This window comes from Podarcis vaucheri (genome assembly GCF_965113315.1).
Source record: "Podarcis vaucheri genome assembly, chromosome: 8".
In the NCBI taxonomy this organism is placed as follows: Eukaryota; Metazoa; Chordata; class Lepidosauria; order Squamata; family Lacertidae; genus Podarcis; species Podarcis vaucheri.
The window spans coordinates 54218672-54246071 of record NC_138766.1 but is presented as its reverse complement, the minus strand read 5'-3'; the positions used below and the strand labels follow the sequence as shown (position 1 = coordinate 54246071).

The 27400-nt window shown below is 39.6% G+C and overlaps 1 protein-coding gene across 4 annotated transcripts in view; it reads right to left on the bottom strand.

Annotated features, from left to right (window-relative positions):
* SNTG1 (syntrophin gamma 1) overlaps positions 1 to 27400 on the bottom strand; it is a 229955-nt gene that overhangs the window by 115177 nt on the left and 87378 nt on the right. For all 4 annotated transcript variants that reach the window (XR_014222181.1, XM_082233854.1, XM_082233853.1 and 1 more), the window contains one exon: positions 2146 to 2264. The gene's annotated coding sequence lies outside the window, so the exon portion shown is untranslated. The remainder of the gene's footprint in view (positions 1 to 2145; positions 2265 to 27400) is intronic.

Below are 27400 nucleotides of genomic sequence, written 5' to 3'. Positions count from 1 at the left end.
AAGTGGTAAAATGTGCACATTATGTTGCCATGCTATATGCACATTTTATATCTATAGAAGGTAATGTGCAATATAAAAGCTTAAAAGGTCTATACCAGGCATGGCCAAACTTGGCCCTCCAGCTGTTTTGGGACTACATCTCCCATCATCCCTAGCTAACAGGACCAGTGGTCAGGGATGGTGGGAATTGTAGTCCCAAAACAGCTGGAGGGCCAAGTTTGGCCATGCCTGTTCTAAACTGTCATCCATATGTACTTTCCCAGGCGTGGCTGTAGTTGCTGAAGTTAAGAGACAGATCTACAATCTGAAGCTCCCAGTCCAAATCTCCTCTGAACTCAGCAGGTGGCCTTTGGCAAGTTTCGATCTCTCAGCACTCTGCCTACTCTAGCTCAGACTTCCACTGGGTTGCAATTTATCTGCTTCTGCTTTTATGCTGGTGTGTGGTATTTTAACTCACAACTGGTTCTGAAATTATTTGAAATGAAAAACAAAGTAGAAATCCTTGTAGCAATAATCAAAAGTGGTAATACTGAACTACTGAATAAAGTTGTTGTAAAGATGACCAGTTCATATATGTCAGGGGTTGGCCAGCAGCCATGGGTACAATGACACACCTGAGCTCTTCCCTCACTGCTCACAAAGCTTCTGAGCCAGTCTCCACCCTCCATTTACTGCCTCGTGGATCATGAAGTAGTAAATGTGTGTGGTTGCCTTTTCTGCCTTTGACAAATGCCTATAGCTGGAGTAGGAAACTGGTAGAGTTCTTTCCACTTTCTCTTCAAAGTCTATATGCCTGTGAAGACTCAGATTAAGTCTGCTGAATCCAACTTTTACTCAGATCACACAATCTTTTGTGGAATGCTCTCTTTAGGGAGGCTTACCTGGCAGCGGCGGAGCAAGACAATCGGGCGCCTGGGGCGGCATGCATGCCCTGTGCCCAGGGGGCCAGCCGCCCACGGGGCAGGGCGGGGCGGGGCGAGCCAGGGAAGAACGCTCCACGGGGCCTCTGAGGAGTCTGCCTACCTCCTCCCACTCAGCCGCCCTACTGCTGAGGGGGAGGCAGTGGGCGGACCCTTTGGGGCACTGTTGAGTTTGTGGGCACCCAAGCCACCACGTCACTCCCAGGAGAGACACATGGTTTGGGTGCACAGCACGCCCCGTGGTGAGTGCCGCCCAGCATTTTGTCACCCCCCCCCAGTGGTGACAACCAGGGCGACCCGCCCCTATCACATCCCCCTTTCTCCACCCCTGTTAACCTGGTGTCCTCATTGTATATCTTTAAGTGCCAGGCAAAAACATTCCTCTTCAACCAGCCCTTTGACTGATTAAGCAATCTATGGCTTTTTAAATGTCGTGTATTGTTTTGTTCTTGTTTGTTATGTTATGCTTTTTAAAACCAAAAATACCTATTCATTCTCATTGTCCACTATGATGGAATTTCACAAAATCAATGACCGTATTTTTTGCTCTATAAGACTCACTTTTTCCCTCCTAAAAAGTAAGAGGAAATGTGTGTGCGTCTTATGGTGCGAATGCAGGCTGTGCAGCTATCCCAGAAGCCAGAACAGCAAGAGGGATTGCTGCTTTCACTGCACGGCGATCCCTCTTGCTGTTCTGGCTTCTGAGATTCAGAATATTTCTTTTCTTGTTTCCCTCCTCCAAAAACTAGGTGCGTCTTGTGGTCTGGTGTGTCTTATAGAGCGAAAAATACGGTATGTACATTTCTGTATAACAACAACAACAACAACAACAACAACAACAACAATTTATTATTTATACCCTGCCCATCTGGCTGGGTTTCCCCAGCCACACTGGGCGGCTTCCAACAAAAGATTAAAAATACATTAAAACATCAGTCATTAAAAACTTCCCTAAACAGGGCTGCCTTCTGATGTCTTCTAAACGTCAGATAGTTGTTTATTTCTTTGATAATAGAAGGGGAGTGTGTTGTATTTAAATGAACACTGCACACCTGCCCTTTGAAACAAGAATGAAAGAAAACATATCACACCATTCATTAAGGCTTCCCCCAAACATAGAAGTGGCAGAAACTGCCCGACATTAAAATGAAGCCAGCATAATTCTTATTGTATTCAAAGGCCAAAGGCCAACCCACAAGCTGTTCTTGGGGAAAATGTAACATACCACTTGAAGACTTGATATAGCAATGCTGAGAGGAAAACTGGTAGCCATCCACAGAGTTTTTCAGTCATGATTCTTCTTGATCCTTTATGGCCAAGTTGAAAAGAAGAATCAGGATGCATCTGTGAAACATACAGGTGGGGGAGAAAGATCACAGCTGAAGCCTTGATTGCTTTGCATTTTAAAATATAATACTTAAATAACTTTCACTGTTTGTATGGTAGGGATAGGAAAGGTTATACGAGTAGGATTTGATTCCACCTACAGTCATAACACAGTAATAAAGAACAAGTAATAAAGAACAAGTCTACCTGAGCACGAATGAATTTCATTTAAAAATGTAGTTATAGAAAGCAAATAGAGTTTTTTAAACTACTAGAATCACATTATGATTATCCTAGAAAGGTACTAAGCACTATGTCAAAAAGAAGAGGTCAAATGGAATCAACAGCAGGGCGACCCAGATATATATTTGCAATGAAATTTTATGGTGCTCTTCTCTTTGATTTTCCTAGTGAGTTCATTTTCAAAACAAAGTTTAAGATGCAATGAAATGTCTCATTATAAGCAGATGCCCAGCCAGCCACACACTACACTGGGGTAGCCAATGCAGTGCCTTTATCCTTGACTCTTGACCATGCTGCCTGGGCTGATGGGAGTTGAACTCTATGGGCACCATGTTGGTGATATCTGTCCATTTCTCAGAACTCCCCTGCCAGAAACACAGAAGGGTAAACAGCTGACAGACGATTGGCAGGAGATTTGAGACTCTTCCCCTATAAGTAGATCCTGGCTTGTGTGGAATATTGCAAAAAATGAGCTCCCGTGTCTTACCGTGCAGCATAGAAATTTATGTATCCATAGCTGTGTCTATGTAGCAGTGCTAGGCGTGTCTCTGTGCTAGGTGTGTGTCTGTGTCTCTCTCTGTTCACGTTATGCACGTCTTGGCGTCTATCTCTACTAGGAGTATCTGCCTTGCTCTCTATCCCACCAGCTCCAGTGACCACCAACTACCATTGATGGATAGCTAGAAATGATCGGATAAGTCTAATAATAAAAAGTATTTAGAAGGTTAATACCATGGAATTTCAACATCTGGATATTGATAGAGATGAACAATTAGAATCATAGAATCATATTGGTGAGACAAAAGGTGCCAGCGTGGCTGTGTGTTGTGGTTGCTGATGTGTTGAAGCAGAAGTTTGCCTTGCTTGAAAAAACATGCTCAACACCTCAAATAATTCCACATCAAGTTGATTGTGGGTAGATTTCCCATTTTGATCCTAAAAGTTCATTGTTATGTCATTGATAATTTGAGACTTTGCCGACCCTACTAATTTCAATTTTTTTAAAAAAAATAATTACAGGTTTTAGACTGTAAATATAGACTGAAATGTTTTATGTGCAATGCACTGCTTTAATATGAAAGTTACGCAGTCTATTAAATTGATGCTTTTATTAACGTTGCCTCACTTCTTTCTGCCATCTCTTTTGTTCACATTTCACAGAACCCTGTCAAGACTATCCAAATGAAGCAAAATTAGGATTCTTCTGGGACTCTTCTGTATAAAATATTGTTAAACACAGTGTTAGGATGAATCCATATTCCCTTCTGGTATGAAAGGAAGCAGTTGTGATTCCATACTGTTCCTACCTGCATCCTTAGAGTCCATAAAAATGGTATGTGACCAAATGAAGGACAGAAACACTATGTAGATACTGCACCATTGCTATTTAATATTGCCACTTTTTGAAAGGAGATTGGAGAGAGGCTAAAAATGAATTATTTGCATCAGTCTTCACACTGGGAAGCACTGTTACCTGTCTTCTGGGATGTGTGTGCTTGTTTTGTGTGCGTATGTGTGTGCCTACCACCCACACACTAATATGACCTCTTCCTGGAAACAACTGAGTGATGCCCTGGGAATATGCCTGAACTGCATGTAACACACAAATGTATTATCCAAACCAAAACTATATTGAATAAAACATTCATTTATTGCAAGAAATAGATGAAATAAAGATATCTAAAAATCACAGTGAAATTAATGAATATTTGGTGCATTGTAGCATATATATATGGGATCACAGGGATATTTTAATATTGTGACACATTTATACCTGTGAGAAGAAATTTGAGAGTGGTAAGAGCACAACACTGTGATTTTCAAATTCCCAGAGAGAGTGAGAGATTACAAAGATTACCTATCCTGGCTCAGGGCTGAGCTGTTTCACACAGCTGTGTGAATATGCATTTGGGAAGGAGCTCTTGACCAGGAGTAGCAATGGGTTATCTCTGCCCCCAACAGTTGTTACTGAGCCCACAGAGTCCCTTTCCAGGATTGAGGTCCAGAGTCCAATGCTGTACTAAAGGTGTTCTTTGGGAGTATAGGTAGGTATGGATTCACACTGAAGCTCAGTAAAAGCCATTCAGTTTCTCAAAATGTGGTCTTAAGTGCATTTTCTCTCACAGGCAGGTGAAAAAGGAGGGGTTTGGGTGACATGAAAAGGAGATAAATGCATCTGAACCATTTTTGCACATGAAACTGTTGGCAGAAATCTTGGTGGGACAGGGAATGGATTTTCAACAGTATGCTGCTGCTGCTGCTGAGCTTTATATTTCCTTTCTAGTATATTCTGGGGTGGCCATGGAAGTTCTCAGTGTCTGGAGTTAGCGACAGGATCAGTGAGTGAGTCATTAAATCTGGATAAAAGAGAGGTGCTCTTGGTTAGGAGGTCTGCAGGTTCTGAAATGGGACAACTCCCCCAAGGTACAAGGTTCTTGATCTTAGGGAGACTTCTAATCACATTCAGCTAAACACAGTTAGGATACCCATTCAGACATTTGTGCTTTTTATTGTGGGTAGGGCTAGCCTGTTTGCCCCTTCTCACTTTCACTCCACAGATGTTCATATAATCACCTGCATAGGCCTGGAGAAGAGCAAGTACTGACGAAGGAAAACAACTGATCATGGTTTCTGGAAATGGAAATCCTGTCTCACCAGCCTTTTGACGTACTGTATCAGCACCAATAGGCCTAGTCCTATTGGTCCATCTAGGTCAGTACTGCCAACACTGACAGGAAATAGCTCTCCAGGATTTTAGGCAGGATTCTCTCCTAGCCATACTTGGTGACACAAGGGTTTGAACTGAGACCTTCTGCAAGCAAATCAGATGTTCTGCCACTGAGCTACCTCCCTTCCACAATCATGCAGATATTGGTGGCCCAAGAGACATGTTATATACATGGCTTACAAACAACTTTTTAATGCAAGTTTCAGTGGCTCCTAGGTAAATTTAGCAGTCACCGAATAAGAGGACAAATCCTATTATGTACCAGTAAATGGTAAAAGAAGAAAAAGCAGATAAAAATGAAAATGGATAATGAGGGGAAATAAGCAGCAGTTTCTCTGAGGGATCTGTATTAGGTTGAGTACTGTTCAAGTTATTCATGCAAATGAGCCATAAGGAAGCCAATCTGAGGATGAAACCACTTTATTCAGGATGGTGAAATGGAAAATAGACGGAAAATTTTCAGAAGGCTCTCTCCAGACTGGGTGAATGACAACATTAACAAATAAGCAAATAAGATTCTGGGTGGTGATGTTTTTAAAAGTGCCATTTGGCACACATTGGGAGGGACATCTAACCTATCATAACCTCATAGGCTTTGAATTAGCTATGCCTATTGTCTTGGAAATAGAAAAGTAGCAACTCAGTGTGCAGTAGCAGCAAACCCATCAAACTAAATGTAGGAAGTTATTGTAAAAGTTACCGAAAACAGAAATGGTCAGTAATATACGTGAATCTGTATGGTGTGGACACATTTGGAATAGTGCATACAGTTCTCAGAGCAACATAGCACTGCAAAGGGTCATATAAGAGAATGGGGTAACCTAATGCCAGCTGTGTTAAAGCTGCATAAATTATGCTGGTTTCCTATAGTCTGTATTGCTCTGTTAGCAAGGCAATTGCAATGACAAGCAGCAGGTAGAGGCTGCCACCTATGGACAAATGTATTTTGCGAACCTATATGGGACTTCAGATTCAAGGCCCAAATGGGCCTGTTTCTGAGTTTTACCAAAATTGGATGAGCACCCCTATTTAAAGTCCTATATAATATAGTATCCATGCAATGTAGAATATGAGTGGCACTGAAAAGCTATTTGCTTGCAGGGGAGGGAAAGTTTAATTTCAGACCATTTATCTTTAGATAATTTCCTCTGCCTTAACATGTATGACCCCAATATTGCAAGGAATAAAGCAGTCCAGAATGAGAAAGCAGTGCTAGCTTCCTTTCTGTTAATTCAGCATGAGGTTGAGGTTGCTGTGGTCTCTCTCAACTAAATGTTTTCTTGATGTTTTATTTATTTATTGGAACAAAGCCTTGAATTTAATTTCCTGTCAGGCAGCATTTCAGAGCTGCAGGCCTCATCCATACTACATGAAAGAGCGTGGCTGGGTTTCGGGTGGCAGCTTCCCTGGGCATTTAGTCTTGCAGTCAAATAAGTAGCAGACTGCAATGCCATGCAGCTAGCTCCCTGTCAGCTGTAAAGCTTTGAAGTAAATGAAAGGATTTCTTCCTCTTTGCTTCTGCTCTTATATACCTCAACTTACAAGCAGTGAAGTCTGATATCATGAAGCAATTCCATCTTCATCACATCAATCATACTAAAATACCTAGTTGGAAGGTAAGTTTATTATGAAGCCAATATAAAATTGGCAATTACTAATAGCTCAGCCTTTAATGTGATATAGGTAAAGACAAGACCCAAGCTACTGATGGGAACTGAAATTTTATTTAATCTACTCAATTTCCCTCTGTAGGCTCAAACCTGTGTCCGAGGCAAATTCAGATGAGGACATTTTTCAACTCTTTCATTAGACAAATGAAATAACATAAAGGGGATGTTAAAACTCTCTAGATTGTACAGATATATTTGTTATTTAGTAAACTCCAAAAATGCATTCAGTCTCTTGGGCAAGAGATACATAGTAAGACAGTCCCCTGCTTTGAAGAATGGGCAATTGAGAGGCAGTGAAATCTCAATTCACTTTGCTGGGACTAACTGCTGGGCTTCCATAGAACCTCACAGTTCCTGGATTGAAAGATTTCAACACATGCTGTTAACTGCAAAATGGTAGCACACAGAGAAGAAAAAAGTCCACTGGCAGACTCAGGAAAGGATTTAACTGACAGGTTTAAAAAGGACAAGTTTTAGACTTCACAAGCAGGCAAAAGAATATGCCTCATTTTTAGAAGCAAAACAAAAAGCACCTTATTTTTTTTATTGTTTTACAGACTATTTTAAAGGATCTAGTGCTGGTTCCTTAAGACACATATTTTTTATCCCCTCAATTTTTCAGTTTTCTTTTTCTATTAAGACAAGCTTGCACAAGGAGAAGGTTGATTGCCCCTTCCTCCCTACTGCAGCCTCTTGCCCTACAAAAACCCACCCCTAAGGGTCAGAGGACCCTATGACACAGTATGGAAATGACAGGCAAAGGCACGGAGTGAGCAGCTTTCCAAGACCTGCAAGCCAGTGATGTGAGGCAGAAAATTTTCCAGGGCTTTATTTCCCCACGGAAAATTTTCTGTTTTATAAGTTCATTAGTAACAATGGATGGGTACTGAAAACACTGTATTAGGCAAGCTTGGCAGTTTCAAAGTGTTTATTAAATAGAAATAAAATTAACATGTTAAATTAGACCGCTCTCCAGGATCTGATGCAGTGCAAATGTAAACCCATGAACAAACCATGGTTACAGCTTGTGGTATGTCCTGAAACAAACCATGAACCTGGGTTTGGACCATCTGCCAAACCAAACCAATGTTTTGCTCACAGCAGCAGAGGGACTCAATGAGGAGCAAAGTAGCCACAATATCCTCAGACTCATGTCTTCATGCTAAGCCATGGTTTATCGTAGCACTACATACAAAGCACCTATAAGCAATGAATTCAGTTGGTTAAAAAAACAGCTCTGGCTATGACAGCCACCTGTTGAATGGAAAGTGATGTGAAATCGAGAAGGACTCCAAGACTTCACAGTTCTTCAGATTGGGAAATTATAACCCTATCAAAATTACAGCCTGGGGGCAAAACATCAATGTTCACCTCTGACTTCTCATCAGTATCCTCCATTTGCACTGATGCAGGATAGATAAACTTCACTGAGAGGGATCATGGAACCACCTGTTTTGCATGCAGGAAATGCATCCAGGCCCTGGCACCTCCAGGAACTGCTGGGGAAACCCTCTTTCTGAAATCCTGGAGAGCTTCTACCAGTCAGTATGACAACACTGAGCAAGATGGACCAATGGTTTGCCTCAGTATATAGTAACTAGGAAGACCAACGGTCTGATTCAGCAAGTTTCTGTAAACAGGCAGCTTCCTATGAACATATGACAGCAGCTCTGGGATGCTTTACCACCAACACAGACCTGGGAGCCATCAGCATACTCACACCAAAATTATGGATAATCTCTCCTAGCACTTTCATGCAGATGTTCAAATAACATCTTTTTGATACATCTGAACACTACAACAGTGCTAAATTCTTAGCAGTTTTCAATGCAGCTTGGCTCAATATAGCTTTGCCCAGGAGCAGTCAGATAATATGGGGGTGTCTCACATTCTCTTATGCTAATTTCTACCTAACAGGCTTCATCTGGTTTTGCAAGTCGAGTTCTCAGTAAGCGAGCTGTGTGAATGTAGCTGCCAAGCAAATTGTTCCTGTTGCTGAGAATTGTCCTCTTGCCCCAGTCACTTCCTCCTAAGTGGCTAATTAACCTCCAGATGCACCTGCTCCCACAGCTGAGCGCCCAGAGCCACAGGATGCTGGCAGCTCAATGCATGTCCTGCTGTTAAGACAACTCAGTGATGGCAGCAGCTTGCCTAGTCCTGATATGGCTCCACACCAGACCAAAGGAAGCATTCACTTGTGTTGATGCAATGGCCCATTACTCTGAATTCTCATTTACAAGGAAGGAGCTCAACTGACACAGCCAAGTTTCATGCGCTTACTGTTTAGTTACATATCACACACAATCCCTTTCCTGCTTGAAATTGACTATTCATACTTTCAGTTATAAAAGAAACTGATAATAGGGGATTTGGATTGCTACCATGTACATCCTGGGATTTTGTTTTTTTTTAAAATAATATTTTTTTATTACATTTTTTACAGAGATAACAAAGCAATCAAAGAATAGAAAGAAAAGGATAGGAAGAAAGAAAATAGAAAAGAAAAGAAACACGACCACTTCAATAACTTATTTCAAATTTCCATTGGACTTCCCCCGTCCCCCGCATAATGCATTCTTGACAATAAATTTATCAGCAAATTATACCCTTATTTCGTGTATTTCTTTATATTTTCAATTACAATTTAGATTTAAATCTCTTACTCACCATATACTCTAAAAGTATACCATAATATCATTTTTACCCATTTAAATCTTGGTTCTTTCATAAATCTTATCAAATTTCATAGATAGTTAAATTTCGTTACTGGGGCTAGATTCCCAATCATACGACATCTTATGTTTCATATAACTTATAATACTTTTGCAGATAGTCTTTAAATTTTTTCCAGTCCTCCTCCATTGCTTCTTCTCCCAAGTCCCGGATCCTTGCAGTCATCTCGGCTAGTTCCATGTAGTTCATCAATTGCGAGTGCCAGTCCTCCAGTGTGGGCAAATCTTGGGTCTTCCAATGCTTAGCGATTAGAATTCTTGCTGCTGTTGTAGCATACATAAAAAAAGTTCTATCCTTTTTAGACACCTTCTGGCCGACAATGCCCAGAAGAAAGGCCTCTGGTTTCTTGGGAAAGGTGTACTTGAACACCTTTTTTAACTCATTGTAGATCATTTCCCAGAAGGCCTTCAGTCTTGGGCAGGTCCACCAGAGGTGAAAGAATGTCCCCTCAGCTTCCTTGCATTTCCAGCATTTGTTATTGGACAAATGGTATATCTTAGCTAGCTTAACCGGGGTCATGTACCACCTGTATACCATCTTCATAATGTTTTCTTTCAAAGCATTACATGCAGTAAATTTCATACCGGTGGTCCATAACCTTTCCCAGTCTTCAGACATAATATTATAACCAATGTCCTGAGCCCATTTTATCATTGCTGATTTAACTGTCTCATCCTGAGTGTTCCATTTAAGCAGCAAGTTATACATTCTCGATAATAACTTGGTCTTTGGTTCAAGCAACTCTGTCTCAAGTTTCGATTTTTCCACCTGGAAACCTGTTTTTTTATCTAACTTAAAAACCTCATTGATTTGGGCATAATGCAGCCAATTTTGCACCTTATCCTTTAATTTTTCAAAGCTCTGCAGTCTCCAATTACCTCCAATATTTTCTATTATTTCCCAATATTTCGGCCAGTATGCCTCCATATTGGTTGTTTTCCGAGCTTTGGCCTCTATTGGTGAAATCCACCTCGGAGTTTTGCCTTCCAATAAGTCTTCCAAGAAGGCCTTTGACAACATTTCCTGGAAATTCATGAAGAAAAATTTGGAAGGGATGGGAGTGGGAAGGGGGTTTGAGAATGGAATAGAAGCAATCTATTCAGAACAAAAAGCTAAGTTGATAGTGAACAATGTGGTGACAGAAGAACTTCATATTGAAAAAGGGACACGACAGGGGTGCCCCCTATCCCCTTTATTGTTTATTTCAGTCCTGGAGGTTTTGCTGAACATGATAAGGGAGGATCGGCAGGTACAAGGAATACGGGTCGGAGCGAAACAATATAAACTGAAAGCATTTGCAGATGATCTGGTTTTAACACTACAGGAGCCAGAACCCAGTACAAAAAGAGTTTTGGAACTGATCCAGAAATTTGGTCGGGTGGCGGGTTTTAAGCTGAACAAGCAAAAAACTAAGGTGTTAGGGAAAAATTTGACGGCTATGGAAACAGAAGGGTTCCAGAAAGAGACAGAACTAAATATTGTTAAAAAAGTGAAATACCTGGGAGTTAATCTGTCTTCTAAGAATTTGAATTTATTTAAAGACAACTATGAGAAATGTTGGTTAGAAGTTAAAAAAGATTTAGAAATTTGGTCAAGACTGAAATTATCCTTGTTAGGTCGAATCGCAGCTATAAAGATGAACGTTTTGCCAAAGATGTTGTTTTTGTTTCAGGCCTTGCAGATTGTGGACAGAGTGGAATGCTTTGGAAAGTGGCAGAAGGACATCTCTAGGTTTGTCTGGCAGGGCAAAAAGCCCCGAATAAAGTTTAAAATATTAACTGATGCAAAAGAGAGAGGGGGGTTTGCCCTGCCGGACTTAAGGTTATATTATGAAGCGGCGGCCTTCTGCTGGATGAAAGATTGGATTTTACTAGAAAACACTGATGTCCTAGATCTGGAAGGCTTTAACAATTCGTTAGGTTGGCATGCGTATTTGTGGTATGACAAGGGTAAATCATATGGAATGTTTTAAAAACCAAAAAAAATACATCCTGGGATTTTGAACTGGGAAGTTTCATTTACTAATGATATTATCAAGTGGAGATCCAGGATTTGCACCTCAAGCCAATCTTCTGTTTAATTAAGCATCAGGCCTTTTTATGTTATGAAATTTCCACACAGGCCAAATGGAGAAACGTATAATATGCCAATAATGGAAGTAGATTTTACTTTAGTTGCTTTTAAGCCCTTCTTTTTGTTTATGAATTTTTTTGAAGACTCAAAATTCCCTGGCTCTCAGACTCTGCCCCTTTCTTTAAACTGCAATATGGGCAAAATACTAGCCTACTTTGGAGAACTGGTGCAAGGTTTACAACATGCATGAAAAGCAAGTAAGAAGAGCACTATGTAAATGAATATACGCACATGCTTAATATATTAAATCAGAGCCAGATTGCATACAAGAAGAAAACTGCTAAGAAATTCAGGCTTTGTAATACCTGTAATAATCTTCTGGTGGTCTCCATCTACATTAGATATAGTATAAACACTAGCTTTTGGGTTCTAAAGTTCTCTTGTGCAAAAATAAAAACTGCAAACTGCATAACTGTGAGCACTTTTGGAGTGTGATGCTCTGTGCTCCATCTCTGAGCAGGATATTGGCACTGAAAAGCCATTTGGCACTGTCCATGCAGTGCAGAACTACAGCATACATGACTTCAGGTTATGCATGGAAGGGATTTCACCACCCTCAGTAATCTTTGGCAGCACTGGATGCCAGAAGTCTAAATTTATTTTCATGTGCACAGATCCCACTCACTGGATTCTGAACAGAGAAGGGAACAAATTGAACCAACAATAGCTACAGGATTCTTGTCCAGGTCATGCTGCATTAGAAACAAAACAAACAATTTTCAGGACTGCAACAGTAGTTATTCTATCATTTCTTGGCATCATGAGAACCAAAGCTATTTTCAGACATTTCCACTGATGAGCACTAATGGCTTATCCTCAAAGGCCATATTTAATATGATGGTGCAAGTACTGGAGTGCAAAGTGCTCTCCTTTTCCTCCATCTGCATATCCTAAGAGAGAAGGGTGATTGCTACAGGCACAAAAATTAGACCTCATCCATGAATCACCAGCATTTAGGGCCAGGCATGATGATTCCTGGTATCATCAAACTTGACACCACACTTGCTTCATGTATCACCAAAGAAATCGCACAGAGGTGCATACATCGGTTCTGCTGCACTGAAGATAGCCACTATCATTACTGCGCAATCAATCTCAGATAAAAGGGAAGAAGTCAAAAAGCACTATGGGCATAGTCCTGTTGCTAGAAAACTTTTAGCATGAGTGGGGACCTCTTTGTCCCAGTGGGAGATATCATTATCTGTTCTCATCCCATGGGTCAACTTTGACAGTTGGGAGGGACAATCCACAAGTCAATCACCTGACATCATCAATGGCATCATATAGGATTTCCTGTTTCTACATAGTATATAGGGATAGGAAATCCCTACTGTGTTGGATACACAGTTTATAACTAGTTGCCTCATTGATTTCCTCTCACTGCAATCATCTGTTTTGGAATTAAGGGATTGTACATCTAACTCCCACATTACAGCAAAATGTATTATCCTCCAAGCAGCTGACAAATCCATCTATTTCAGCCATCCTCAATCTTGGAGCCTAAGATGTTGTTGGGCTTCAACTCCCATTATCCCTAGCTATTAGGATTTGTTAGCCTGAGAAGTCTTCAAATCAAGAAGGGAAGACAGATGTGGTGGCCCAAGAATGGAGTGCACTGGCAGAAGGCTCCAGTGTATCTTAGGTTTAATAAGCTGAGACATGTATTTCCAAGCCAGGTCTTTAAAAAATAATAATCTGTGGAGTGTTATTTCATGTCAGAATGGGAGGAAAGAAAACAGTCTTCAGCTCATTAGAGCCACAGAAGGATTCTTTCTGATCTCCAACACAAAAGAAAATAATAAAGCAGCATCACTAAGAGCCAAGTTTCATCAATCAGGGGACCACTTATATCTTTGACACTGATTTCCCCCACATACCAACAGAGATGAGACTGGAGTGCCATCTCAAGAGTACTTAAAATGGAAATGTCTTTCCCTGAGCATCACCAGTTGGTCAGTGTTTTTCTGGGAATTGCTAAAAGGATCCTCATGGGGAAGAACAGTACATTTTCCCTTCCCAAGGTGCAGACAGTAGGGCTAACTGATCTAAGGTTTCGGCTCTTTTCAGCTGTATGGCTTTCAAGAATATTAAAATGCTGGGCAGGACGGTTTGACGGGGATAGACCTCCTTCGAGACTCGACGGCCAACACAAAGGACTACCAACAAGACCGGCGGAGAGGGACGGAAAGAGACTTGAAAGCCTCGGATGTGAGGAATCCAGGCTAAGAACTGTCATTTTGGACATGTACTGGGGAAGGGATGAAAACCGGGGATGGGAGGGAGGGGAAAATAGAACGTTAAAATCACTCAAGACTTTTGGGTTTAGTTATTATGATCTTTATCTAATATAAAATGGGAAATCGACGGAAGAGAATTTGAGTCCAACTTAGGAAAGAACCTATTTGTTATAAAAGATGCAATATTAAGATGGTAAAGAGGAGAAATAATAATTTGCTGACATAATCATGGGAATTAGGATGCATGAAGGGGGGTGGGGGGAAGTCAAGGAACAAGGTTAAGAAACTAGGTTTTTTTGGAATTATACATGTTTTTGTCTTTGTCTTTTTTTGTGTGTGTTATGTCTTTATAAAATGTGAAAAACCAATAAAAAAAATTATAAAAAAAATAAAATGCTGGGCAGGGGCAGGAGTGAAAACATGCAATGCTCAGCAAGTTTAAAAAAAAGATAAAGGTAAAACATGCAATACTCAGCAATATGACTGATGGAGCACAATCGAAAATAATGTTTGTCATGCATGATAATTCTGCATTTTAGAAAGCTAAGGAATTCTAAAAGAAGACAGAGAAGTTGATGTTTCAGGGGAGTGAAACACCACTGAAGTAGTTGATCAAGACGCAAGTATGCTTTGGGGCAAAACAGAATTTGGCTTCCCATTCCCTATGAAATTAACCAATTCTATTCCATTAGAAATTGCACTTGTACACTTTCACCAGTGTTGGGGCACGACCCCTTGACCTCTCATTTGGATTACTACAACATGATCTACATGGGACTGCCTTTGAAGAGTGTTCAGAAGTTTCAGCTGGTCCGACTACCATGGCAAAACTGCTGGCTGGGGCTGGCTACAGGGAGCACGCTACTCCCTTGTTAACTTTGCTAGCTACAGGTCTGTTTCCAGGCACAATTAAAAATGTTAGTTATGACCTCTAGGGCCTAGGTCCTTGGCCACAGGCTCCTGAAAGAGCTTATCTCCCTATGCAAACCTGCCTGGATGTTAAGATTCTTGGGTGACCAAGCACCTTTGCTCGGTCCCATCAACATTAGAGGCACAGTTGGTGTTGACACAAGAGATAGACCTTTTCTGGTGTATTTCTCTCCCTGAAGGTTAGGTGAAGTCCTCTTTGTTACCCTGCTGGCAGAGGACCTTCCTGTTCGGACAGGTTTTGGAAAACTAAGGTAGAGATGATGCTTGCCACTGGCTTGCTTTCTGGGCAAACTGCATTTTTAATGCTGGTTTTAAAGGAGTTTTGCTATATTTTAACTATTGGTTTTTTACTAGTTCATTTTTATTGCTCCATTATTGTTCATTTTATAATGGTATTTTAAATGTGGTACACTACTTTGAATCCCAGTCTGGGAGAAAGGCAGGAAATCAATATGTTAAACCATCACTGCCACAACATCAATAGTTTGTGGTTCAGAAGCAGGCAATAGTGCTCTTGCAAAGCAGGTCCCATGCCCCAGTGCAACATGTGTCACTTGGCTTGACGGGAGTTACACAGGCAATCATGGGTAGGAAGAAAGGGAGTGCTGTAACCTCCTTTTACAGCATTGTAGTAGCTTTCTGGATCATTAGGAAGCTGATGTGCCCAGTACAAGTGCATGCCAACCATATTTAATGGTTGGCAAAGGGGAGTGACATTTTTTCCGGGCAAGCAATGCTGAGCCATCTGTTTGTGATCTACTTGCCAGGCATATGACTGGGCTTTAGCTAAAGCATCAGAAGTTGCAGTTTTTAACACCAAAGCTAAATCAAGGAATAACATTATGGCTATTCATTGATAAAATGTATTCCATTATTTTTCATTAAGACCCACCTTGCTGGAATTCAACCACTCTTGTCTTGTTCCCAACAGTGATCAGCCATATATGCATCCAGAAAACTTGTAAAGAGGTTATGATGGAGATAACCATCTCCTGATTAAATTATTCAAGAGGTATACTGCATCTGTACATGGAGGTGCAATTCAACCACCATTACTAGCAACTGCTGATAGGCCTTATCTCTATGAATTTTTCAAAGGCTTTTTAAAAGCCATCTGTGCTAATAACCATCATACCCAAATAGAACACCGAGGTGCCCCATTGAACTGCATAACGTATGATGTTAATTCAAATCCATCACTTGCTGCATACTAACCAACACCAAACCACAAAAAAATATACCAAGCTTATCATCCGGACTGAGTTAAAATCAATTGTTAGCTGCATAAAGCATCAATTTAATGTAATGTGATTAGTGTGATTAATTCCTAAGTTCATTTTTTAAAAAAAGAAAATTAAACCATTAGAAAGCACATGTCTCAACTTCTCACAATTTGTGAAATGGGCATAGCTATATTGGAATTCTTCTTTCTAAATGTACTGCATGATTTTATATATATAATAAAAGGTTTTCTTAACATATATACTACATCAGTACAAAAAGGAAGTGATAAATTCACTGGTGTTTATAGAACTGCAAATATAATTAATAATATTCATTGGCTATTGTCCTTAAACTGTACCTAATTACTCTTATGGTTGTATATGAACATTCACTTTCAAGTTCCAAAACATAATAAATATACTCCATTTCCCCACAAAGGTCTAATCTTCTTGCCTTCCTCCCTTTATTGTAACAAAATTAGCAAGCTTTCTCATAGTTACAATAACCCAGATTCTGAATAGCCATTGAAGGATTAGCAGATTTGGAATCATATTCTATTTAAAACTAAACTAGCAATTGTCAGATTTCATAAGATCTAAATTATTAGTATTTATATTCACTTAGTGATAGCTGGTTAACATTTTGACATTGTAGGGCTGCTATTTTTAACCTTGCTGTTTTCACCACAATAGGACTTGTACAAAATTTATTTGAGAAAGTCTCATTACACAAGTGCAGAGTACCACAGTCTCTCCCCCTCCTATATATGTGAACTGTGCATCTATGGACAGGGAGAGAGTTTCCATGTAAGTGGGCCCAAGTATGATGTTCAGACAAGACTAACTCCATGCCTGTTTATTTAGAAATCAAGCAATACCAAATGACCTAAGTTTTTGAATCCATATATCATTCATACCTACACACCTGTGGCCAAAAACTAAACACACAAAACCTTTTTAAATCTTAGAATAACATGCTTCCAGTGCAGTTTTCCTCCCCACTCCCCCACCAAAAAAACGCACCCCCAAAAATCAACTATTCATTTCCTAAAACACTTTTTTCTCTAAATTAAAAGAACAAAGTATTCCAACCAATAGACAAAGAAACACAGCAGAACATATTTGCAATGCATGACTCAGTTTCAGCATTCATCATATGACCATAATAATAATAAGCAGCCACTGTTATACCTTAGGTCAGATAGAATATCTTCCAATTTTGTGGATGGATGTGGAGTCATATCCAGGGAAGCATCGAGTACAAACCTTTGATTTCAGAAATTCAGTGAAAACTCACACAAGAGAATCTGTGTAGTTCACAGTTAACGCAATAATTCATTCCACTTCACAACACCGTAAAACATGAGTGGACCAAAATCTCACATTAAACCCCAGACTTTGCCATTGTAATAGTCAAACATGGAAACCCTCTCCTACTCTCAAAGCGAAAGGTAAATGTCTCACCCCCCTCCCCACAACTGCACAATAGCTTTCTCATACACAACGTCATTCAAGATGATAATGGCCCATCCAACTAGATGTTTACAATCCACAGGAAAAGAACATTTCATTTAATACAAAGCTGCTGAGGAAGAAAAATAAAGGAAAATATGGCTGAAGCAACATGATGCAACGGTGCTTCTTGTTAACAGAGAGATAATAGGCATGGCAAGGTATACTCAGGACCAGCAGCCCCTGTTAACTAAACAATGGAAACAAAACAAAACAACCTAATTGCTGAGGGAAAGAGCCACAGAATGATGAAAATTCACGAACTTTTGACAGAGAAAAGACCAGCATCTGGTTGGCAGAGGAAAACAAAACACCTAGGACTCAGCTAGATGGGTAAAGAAAAAGTGTTTTATATGCATTGTATATGCAATATAACATTGTGCTATCTGATGGCGATGTGGAGTCCCGTTTTTTCTCTGCCTGTTCTCCCTGTTTAAATTTGCAGCACTTTAAACTGAAATGCTTCTTTGATGTGTCTAGATCCACCCTTACTAACCGAAAAGGTTTTGTACGCAAGAGGAGCTAGGAAACAGGGAACCAAGAGGAGGAGGAAGACTTGCTTGCCACAGTATGTGCTCCATAAGCTTAGAAAACAAACAAGATAAAGACCAGGAAGCCTAAGCAACAAGCAAGCAGGGCCAACAAGGCTATATAGGAAAATGCAGGTTTTCTGCACAAGGCATGGGTCAACTGGAAGTGATTTTCTACTGGTGGGGCATAAAGGAACAGAGGATGACTGGACATCACATAGCAATTAAAAATAAATGGTTAATAGCCTGAAGGCTTCTATCCGCATACATCCACTACAATCAATCCCTTACAGCAGGCATGGCCAAACTTGGCCCTCCAGATGTTTTGGGACTACAACTCCCATCATCCCTAGCTAACAGTACTAGTGGTCAGGGATAATGGGAATTTTAGTCCCAAAACATCTGGGGGGTCAAGTTTGGCCATGCCTGGCTTACAGTACTGAACAAATATAAATAAAAATGAACCTAGATAAGTATTGCTTTGAGAGAGAGAAAGAAAGAGAATTAAATCAAGAACACAGTGAAATATTTTTACCTGCCTGAAACTCCCTCTCCCAATATTCTTGAGTAAAACTTCTTTGTAGAAAAAAAATTAATAAAATGCATATTCTATAGACATAATTAGATTTTTACCAGCTTTCTAGAGGCCAATAAATCAAAAAATTTCTCTGTCAAGACAGTTATCATTAAATACAGTTTGATTAGCACCGTCAAATGGCCTTTTAACTAGGGATCTGCATAAGCATATGTTTTCTTCAAATGATCTACAGATGCATCAGCAGTCAAAGTGCTACCCGATTAAACAAAAAATTGAACCATATGCCTGTCCATTCTGCATCAGACAGAAATGACATGTAGTTCACTATGCAACTGCCCTGGATGTTCCAAGGACAACACAATACATTTGCACTTCACATAAAACAAGTAAGAACACTATTTGCAAGCTTTTGAATTTTCAGATCTGCCGTGAAGGGTGACCAGTCTGGGTCACATGGGGCTTCACTGTAACAGAATGCCATTTCCACATTTCTTTTCCAAATGGTAGAATATGCACACGGTTAGCAATATTAATGGTAGCAATGGGCAAACAGTTTTGTGCTTGCCCCTCCAATTCATTATGCACTTTGAGCAATAATGTTGAATGCTCGGAAATGCTGGTGGGAGCTTCTCCAAGCACTGATAGGATGGTGAGAGGGTACCAGGACTGTCCTCCTTTCTACTGCTCCTTCTCCCTCATCCAAGAACAGAAGAGACATCCTCTCCGGTGGGAAAGGATACTTTCCAAGCATTTCCCCCATAGGGACTGATTGATAGGCCCCTATGGAGTGCTGTTGTGTTTGGACATTCTTCTGCCTGCTCCCCACTGTCCCTCCCTCAACCTCTTTTTCTACCCTGGAGGAGGCAGCTTGCAGAGAAGAACTAGACAAGTGTGAGCAGAACTGAGCTTGGGTCACAGCAGCAATGCAAGTTGGGGTGCTGGCACAGTTGAGAACTCCTGTACTGAATGCTTGCTAGATGCCTAATTAATAGTCCAACTGTGCTGCCCATCACTCATCCAAGTTTTGTTTCATCATGGCTTTCTTTAACTCAAAGGTTTCACATACAGGAGAGCAGGAATGACAAATGATAAGAAAATCCCAAGTCAAATGTCAGGTGTGCTTAAGAAAGGGATTTCTGAGTCATGCACTTATCTTAAACTGTCTATCCTTGATTTTTTAATGACCTTAAACTCGGTTAAGCTGTTCCTATTCCTCCAAATGAGTTAAGAAAAATATAAGTATTAATATGAAGTGGACGCCAGTCCACAAAAGCTAATATGGTTGTCAGTCTTTAAGCTGTCGTATAATCATTTGTTTATTTTACTGCTATGAACATACTTGAAAACTTCTCATTCAATTACCGGTACTTATTTCCTGCTAATTCAACTTTAAAAAGGAACATATTTGTATTGTTTTAAATTGTTGAAGAGTGTTACATCAGGGGTTTACCAGACTTACTTTAAAGAAGTTTACAGTCCTTATTAAAGTTAAAATATGCCCTCATTATGTCACATCAAACTATACACAGAAAATGTAACAAGACATCGTCATAGAATATTTTAGATAGTTTTAAACCAACAATGCCAGGGTGGCATTATCTTTGTGAAGAAATACCTGACCATTTAAATTTAAAAAATACACACACAACAGAACGGCACAGACTCTGAAAAGCTACCTAGAAAGATAACCTGTTATTTAAGGAACACACAAACCAGTCTGTATCATTCAGAAGGTGGTAGATGATGCTTCTTTTGAGGTTTTTAAACTCTATTATTCTATGATCCTATGATCTTTCCTTATGGTTTGCACTTATGGTTTCCTCAGACCCCACCATTCACCACCAGCTCATAGGTAAAAGCACTGCCTAGTCACTAGCTGTGGTTTTCTTCTGTGCATGCCACAAAATATTTTATTTTTAAAATGTCTCTTTTAAGAAGAGAATAAAACATTATGCTAATACTGAAAATTGCTTTTTCTTTTCACTGACTGTCTCATAGCCTTTAGACACTGATATTACTGTAAAACATAACAAGGAGGTATAACATAAATTTACCATCCTGTGAATACAGTTAATTTAATAAGAAGATGGTGAGAGATCAGTTTAGCATCTGCCATTGGGCAGCCCTCTTTCAGTTTCAAGACTTCAGCCATAAAGCTAGTCTGCAGAGAAAAACCCCTGAATTGTGAAACTGAGAGAACCTAGAAGGTTTTCTGTACAAGAAAAGCATAGGCTCATACTGAAAGGTCAACTCCTATTATCAAGCCAGACATCTCCGTCTTAACACTTGCAGCTAATTGTGACATGAAACACAAGCTTCCTGATCCTAACCATGTTTAGAAGAGTACTTAACTGCACATTGACTCAGGTTCAGACAGTCTTATCAACCATGCATATAAGCCATGGTTTAGGAAACTGGGAATGAACAATGGGAAAGAATGTTTCATCCTAACGCCTCTTCCATTGTATGCCAGATTAATTCCTGGCTTGAATTAAACAAGAAAATATAATAATAATAATAATAATAATAATAATAATAATAATAATAATACTTTATTATTTATACCCCGCCCATCTGGCTGGGTTTCCCCAGCCACTCTGGGTGGCTTCCAACAAAGTATTAAAATACAGTAGTCTGTTAAACATTAAAAGCTTCCCTAAATAATCTTTGGGTGGTTAAGTCAAGTATGAATGGCCATAGAGATGCCCAGCTTCTCCAGTGAAGGACACGTCTGATAAACCTGCTGTGCTGAGACTGGTAAGCAGTGTAGCCCAGTGCTACCTGACCATCTTAGCTAAATGTAGGTGTTTCTGAGAGCTGCAAATGTGAATGTCAAGGAGGTGTGCAACTCCATCTTAACTGGTCAAACAGCTATTCCCAAGACTACCAGAACCCTTAAACAAAAGTGCCTCCTCCTTGTCTGAGTAAGGCATCAGTGTTTTCACCCCCATCCACTTTAAAACTGGCATCAAATACCAATTTAGAACTTCCTACCTCACCAGAATTAGAAACTGTAAACAAAAACCACCCTGTGATCCTCAGATAATGGACAGTAAAGTGGTACCTCAGGTTACAGACACTTCAGGTTACAGACTCCGCTAACCCAGAAATAGTACCTCAGGTTAAGAACTTTGCTTCAGGTTGAGAACAGAAATCGTGCTCCGGTGGCGCGGCGGCAGTGGGAGGCCCCATTAGCTAAAGTGGTACCTCAGGTTAAGAACAGTTTCAGGTTAAGAACGGACCTCCAGAACAAATTAAGTTCTTAACCAGAGGTACCACTGTATAGAAATTTAATAAAGAAATAACTACATTTGGGTATCATATGCACCTTTATGATAGCCTAGTCTCCTTACCCAGCAGCTTAATCTACATTCAGAACACCATGGGAAACAAGATGGAGACAAAATGATTTCTTTTGCCTTAGAAGCCCAGGGTGGATAGATAACATATTTCTGAGCATGTAGTTCAGCACACTGAATATGTGATTGTTTGGGTTTCATGCAAACATCACTGAATTTGAAGTTTATAGGAAGGAGAATTACAAATTCAATATCTACCTCTGACACTGTGGAGGCATGGTCATGGTAGCCTGACAGGAGCAAAACTTTTGACATGAGCAAAGCTTTTGACGTGAACAAACACAGACTGACACGAGCAAAGCTTTGCTCTGAATCTCTATGAAGTTTATGCTTATGTCTGTGGTTAACAAAAATAGAGAGATGGGTGAAATCTGCAACTTCATGTCTAGATTGGAGAGCTGGAAGTAAATTAAGAAAGGTCATGCAGAGACAGCAGAATTTGGAGGAAGCAAAAGAAGTGTGATATATATGGGGTAGATGCCAAGAGAACAATGAGGGGATGTTCAACCTGGGTAACAAATGGGTAATAATAAAATAAGCTAAAAATCACAGCTTTGGTCCATCTTTTAAGGGAGCCTTGCTCTTTTCACCCAGATGCTTACAAATACATTTTATGCAGGTATCACACCAGGTAGGTATCAGATAAATAATGTAAGCATATCATTAAGTTATTGGCCAATTTTTGCAAGCACAAAAGATGGAAGATAGAAGGGGAGTTATAAAACAAAGATACATTCTGCTAAATGAATAAAACGAATGAGCAGTTCAGCTGCAGTGAGCCATCTTTGAGCAGTAATTATATCTACTACTGTGGCCAAAGTCTTGTGACAATTTGTTGTGACTGAAGCCTTGTGGGCATTTGCCTTGTTTTGCACTTAACAAGCTTGAGTTGCACCTTTTCCCCTTTTGTAGTATGAATTTCTGTTCCTGCTTACATGGTCTACAAAACCCTGGCAAACCCTCTCACTGTGCTTACAAGGTGTTCTTAAGTAATCCAACTCAATCAGGCTCAAAGTGTTTTGTGTCTTTCTGAGAGCTATCAAAGTTTTTCAGTTTGGATTCAGTATGTTGGAAGAACATCTGTTCTCTTATTTCCAGTGATGTTAGAATCACAATGTATCTTCTGGTCAGCAGAAACTTTGGTATCTGAATCTGACTAGAAGATTTAAAACATTTTACACTGAAAGGGAAACCGCAAAGAGGTTTAACAAAAGTATTATTTTTCAGTTTATTTTTTAGAGCACATTTTGTATTTGATTGAGCAATGGTGTTAATGCTGAAGTAACTCACAGGGCAATCCTATAACAAGATCTGCTAGCATGAGCAACTTAGGATACAGTGGATCTCTAGTTTAGCCGGCTCAGCCAGCATTAAGTCCCCAACCCCAGCTCAGCCTTGTTTTTATTTTGGCTTTCATTTAGTGTTGGTTCAAATACAATAAATAATAAATAATAAGTCTATCAGTCACCCCACGGAGTACATGGAGCCTCCATAGTTCCCAACTACATCACACATTTAATGCATTTTTTAAAAAATACTTTATTCAATTTATATAATTTTAAAAAGCAGCACTCTTGATGACAGTAATGTTCAAAAGTGAATTCTGACTGCATTCTAAATTTAGCGAAGAGTTGCACGTACAATAATTCTTGCCCTAAAAAACACAATTCTTTTTCCATTCACTGAGATGTTGTCTGTGCTTTTAATTACAGTACAGTACACCTCGTACAATTGGTACTATGCCCTGGAGGCTAAAGTGCCATATTAGTTTCAGTCATCCATCTTTCATTTAATTTTCTTTTTCAACACAGACCGCAGCATTTGTCGGAGGAATCCTGTTTGGGATTTTATCTTTTTTTTATTTATTGCAACAGAAGTGGCTCTGATGCATTCAAGGGTGGTTCCACCCACACTTCGGCAAGCTAGCTAGGAGTTTTCATCTCCTTTACCAAGTGACACAGGAAATTAGCTAGCAGAGTAGCAATCTTATTTAAGCTTTCTCCATGTGTCTTTCTCCATGAATAATTTCCCTACCTCCAAACCATATGGCTCTTGAGATAAGCAACCAATTGAAAACTTCATTATTAAAGACAGGAATTGCCATACTAGGCAAGATAACTGGTTCATTTAGTCAGGATCCTGTCACTAAGTACAAACTGTACTACAGCCTTCAAGGGGGGGGGGATCCACTAGCATCCCCTCCCCGTCACAATCAATCAAGCGAAATAAATTGACATAAGCAATTGGCCGTTGGCTGCTTTTGCTCACGTTGCCCAACACCACATTGTTCAAATTTCGGTACTCAAAACAAAGCAACAAATCTGCTTGGTTTCTCACGTGGAATAGTTATTAATACTAATCTCAGTTTAAAATATTGCTTTAGTTAAATGCCTGGTTATCTGAATGGTTTGAAAAAAGGCAGCTTGGCTAGCATTGACCTGTAGGGCCTTTTCAGTGGCGGTTTGTGGATTGCCCTCCCTCGTGAGGTGTGCCTGCCACTCTCTTCACTGACTGGCAGTATAAACTGAAAAACATTCCTCTTTACCCAGGCACGTGATGGATGAAAAGCACTGTTCCTTCCAACCCGGAGATGACTGTTTTTAGAACTGTTTTCAACTGTTTTTAAATGCACATATGTATGTCTTATTGATGAGTTGCTGCCCTGGGCTCCATTGAGAGAAAGGATGGGATATAAATTGAATGAATGAATGCATCTGGCTCAAACTGTACTTTATATATATTCCTCTTAAAAATAAAGGTCAACATTCAAAATTGGTATTATGTGCTGTAGATGCTTGTCAGCAATCACCAATAATGCTAACATTTCCCAACTCTGGACTTTCAGTGTAGCATACGTCATTTTTAAAAAAATAATATTTATTATTTTTCCAAAAACTTAAACACTAAAAAGAAGAAAAACGACACAATACAACACATCAAATTAACAAAACAAAACAAAGACAATAAAATAAATCAAACAATTTCATTATCCCATCTTTCATTCACTTATTTCCACGACCTCCTCACACCTCCCTTTTTGTATTCCACTTCTGTTAATTATTTCAGCAATTCCTTTCCATCTTCCTCTGTTTTCTATCCTATAATTATCTTAACTCATTCTAACCTTATTTTTTCCTTTAATGCTCTATTAACCTATCTGTACTTAATTCCTTATAATATTTCTACTAAAGCCATATAGCTTCATTCCAACTTTTTTCTAGCATTCATTAATTTTACAATATTTCTGTGGATAGTCTTTAAACTTTTTCCAATCTTCTTCCATCGACTCTTCTTATTTTTGCTTATGTATCTACCTCATACACCTCCATTGATTAATCCAATCCAAAATCTTGAGATATGACCATTTAAACAAAGAAATCCAACTATTTTTCCTCCTTGCTGGGCAATTTGTCAGAATGATCTCTTATTACCAAATATTATCTCTCCCTCTTACCAGGCCTCTGTTTTAAATGAACTGAAACTCCAAACATCATTCCTTCTATAGTACCGTATTGTGCTGTATTGTGCTTTCAGCAGTGATGTCTTACCAAAGCCATATATTTTATTATGTTTATTTATTTAACAAACCCACTGACGGCAGTTGGATTGGGTTGGGATTCTTCTGGTCCTCAACTGGCCCAGCTCTAAAACATTCTGCTTCGTACACTAGCTACCGCAGGCAGGGACATCGCTGGAAGTAGCTTCTTCCTACCTGTGGTTTATGTACATAGCTAAGAGCTTCATGGTGGTGGAGTCTAGCACAGCTGGTGGAGCTGGGGGGAGGGACACCTCTACCTCACCCAAATTCCCTCCAGCACAACTGAATGGAGTTTGGACTGGTCTGTCAATCACCCAGTCTTATGACTACTATGGATATTTAGCTTCCAATGTAGATTTTACTAAGTGGATAATATGAGTGCACTACTCTAAAATGTCATGTCAAGATAGGTGAAGGAATTGCTGACTTAAAAGGTTAAATAAGCCACTCTTTTAAACCATAAATTTGTTTAAACTTAAGCATACAGAAGCTTAAGTACTAGAGTTGCCAACCAATTAAATATGTTTTAGCTGATGAACTGTCTGGAATTCAACCAAATTAACTAATTAAATTTAAGTGTATTTACATATTATAGTGGGTAATATTTCATGCATGCCTATACATAGTAATTATGCCTGGGAAATTATAGTAAAATATATTAGACCTTGCATTATAACTTAACAACTGATAAATTATGAAGTGGTGCTGAATTATGCTGAATCCAATTTTGTGTCTTTTTGTGTTTTTTAAGCTCTTGGAAGCATTTGCTCACTGTGATAAATGGTGTGTTTTTTAAAATGCATATTTCAATTTATAAACCCACCACCCACCAGACTACTGCCAGGGCAGGTTACATCAAGATACCAAACATCTACCATAAACCAGTTTTGAGATTAACCATTTCTCACACCACACCACTCACTCCCCTTGCCTGTGGAACCATATAAACATCCTCCCTGGTTGCTCTTCATACATAACCAGGTTAGAAGAGAATAAGATGTTCATTCAGCTATTTGGGACCCAAGTTGTTCAGGGCTTTGTGTGTCAGTGTTAGCACTCTGACTGGGCCTGGAAGCATGTTGGCAAGTGAACCACACATTCTTTAGGACTGGTCTCTTGTGGTCCCATCTGGTTGTACCACTCAATGTTCTGCCATTCATATTCTAGACTAGTTGCAGCTTCCAAGTTATATTGAAGGGTAGCCCTGCATAGAGCAGTAAGCCAGTCAGGAATTTACCTATACAGTCTTACCTTGGTTCTTGAGAGGAATCCTTTTTGGAAGTCCATTTGACTTCCAAAAACATTCAAAAACCAAGGTACAGCTTCCAATTGGCTGCAGGAGCTTCTTGCACTCAATCGGAAAAAGTTTGTAAACCAGAACACTTACTTCCGGGTTTGCGGCATTCGGGAGCCAAAACATCCGAGTCATAAGGCATTCAAGAACCAAGGTACAACAGTATATTTCCTTTGCTCACATATATGAAACTGACAAGTTTCTCTGCAGAAAAAGTGATGGCATTCCTTGTAATTATTCTAGCATCAGTCAAGTGAGGAAGTGCATATATGCCAAGTGGCAGAAGGCTGTTTCTGTTCATTTTGTCTTCCTTACAAGATGCAAGTTAATTATTAACTTCAAATATCAACCCTCGGAAGTGACCCATGCCTTGTTTACCTCTCTGTTTATGTGGCTGAGATATTAAAAGCTTTGCATGATAAATGATAGCAGTGCTTGGATGACTCTTTAGCACTTGTGTGAAGAAGGGGGAGCAGATTACCAATT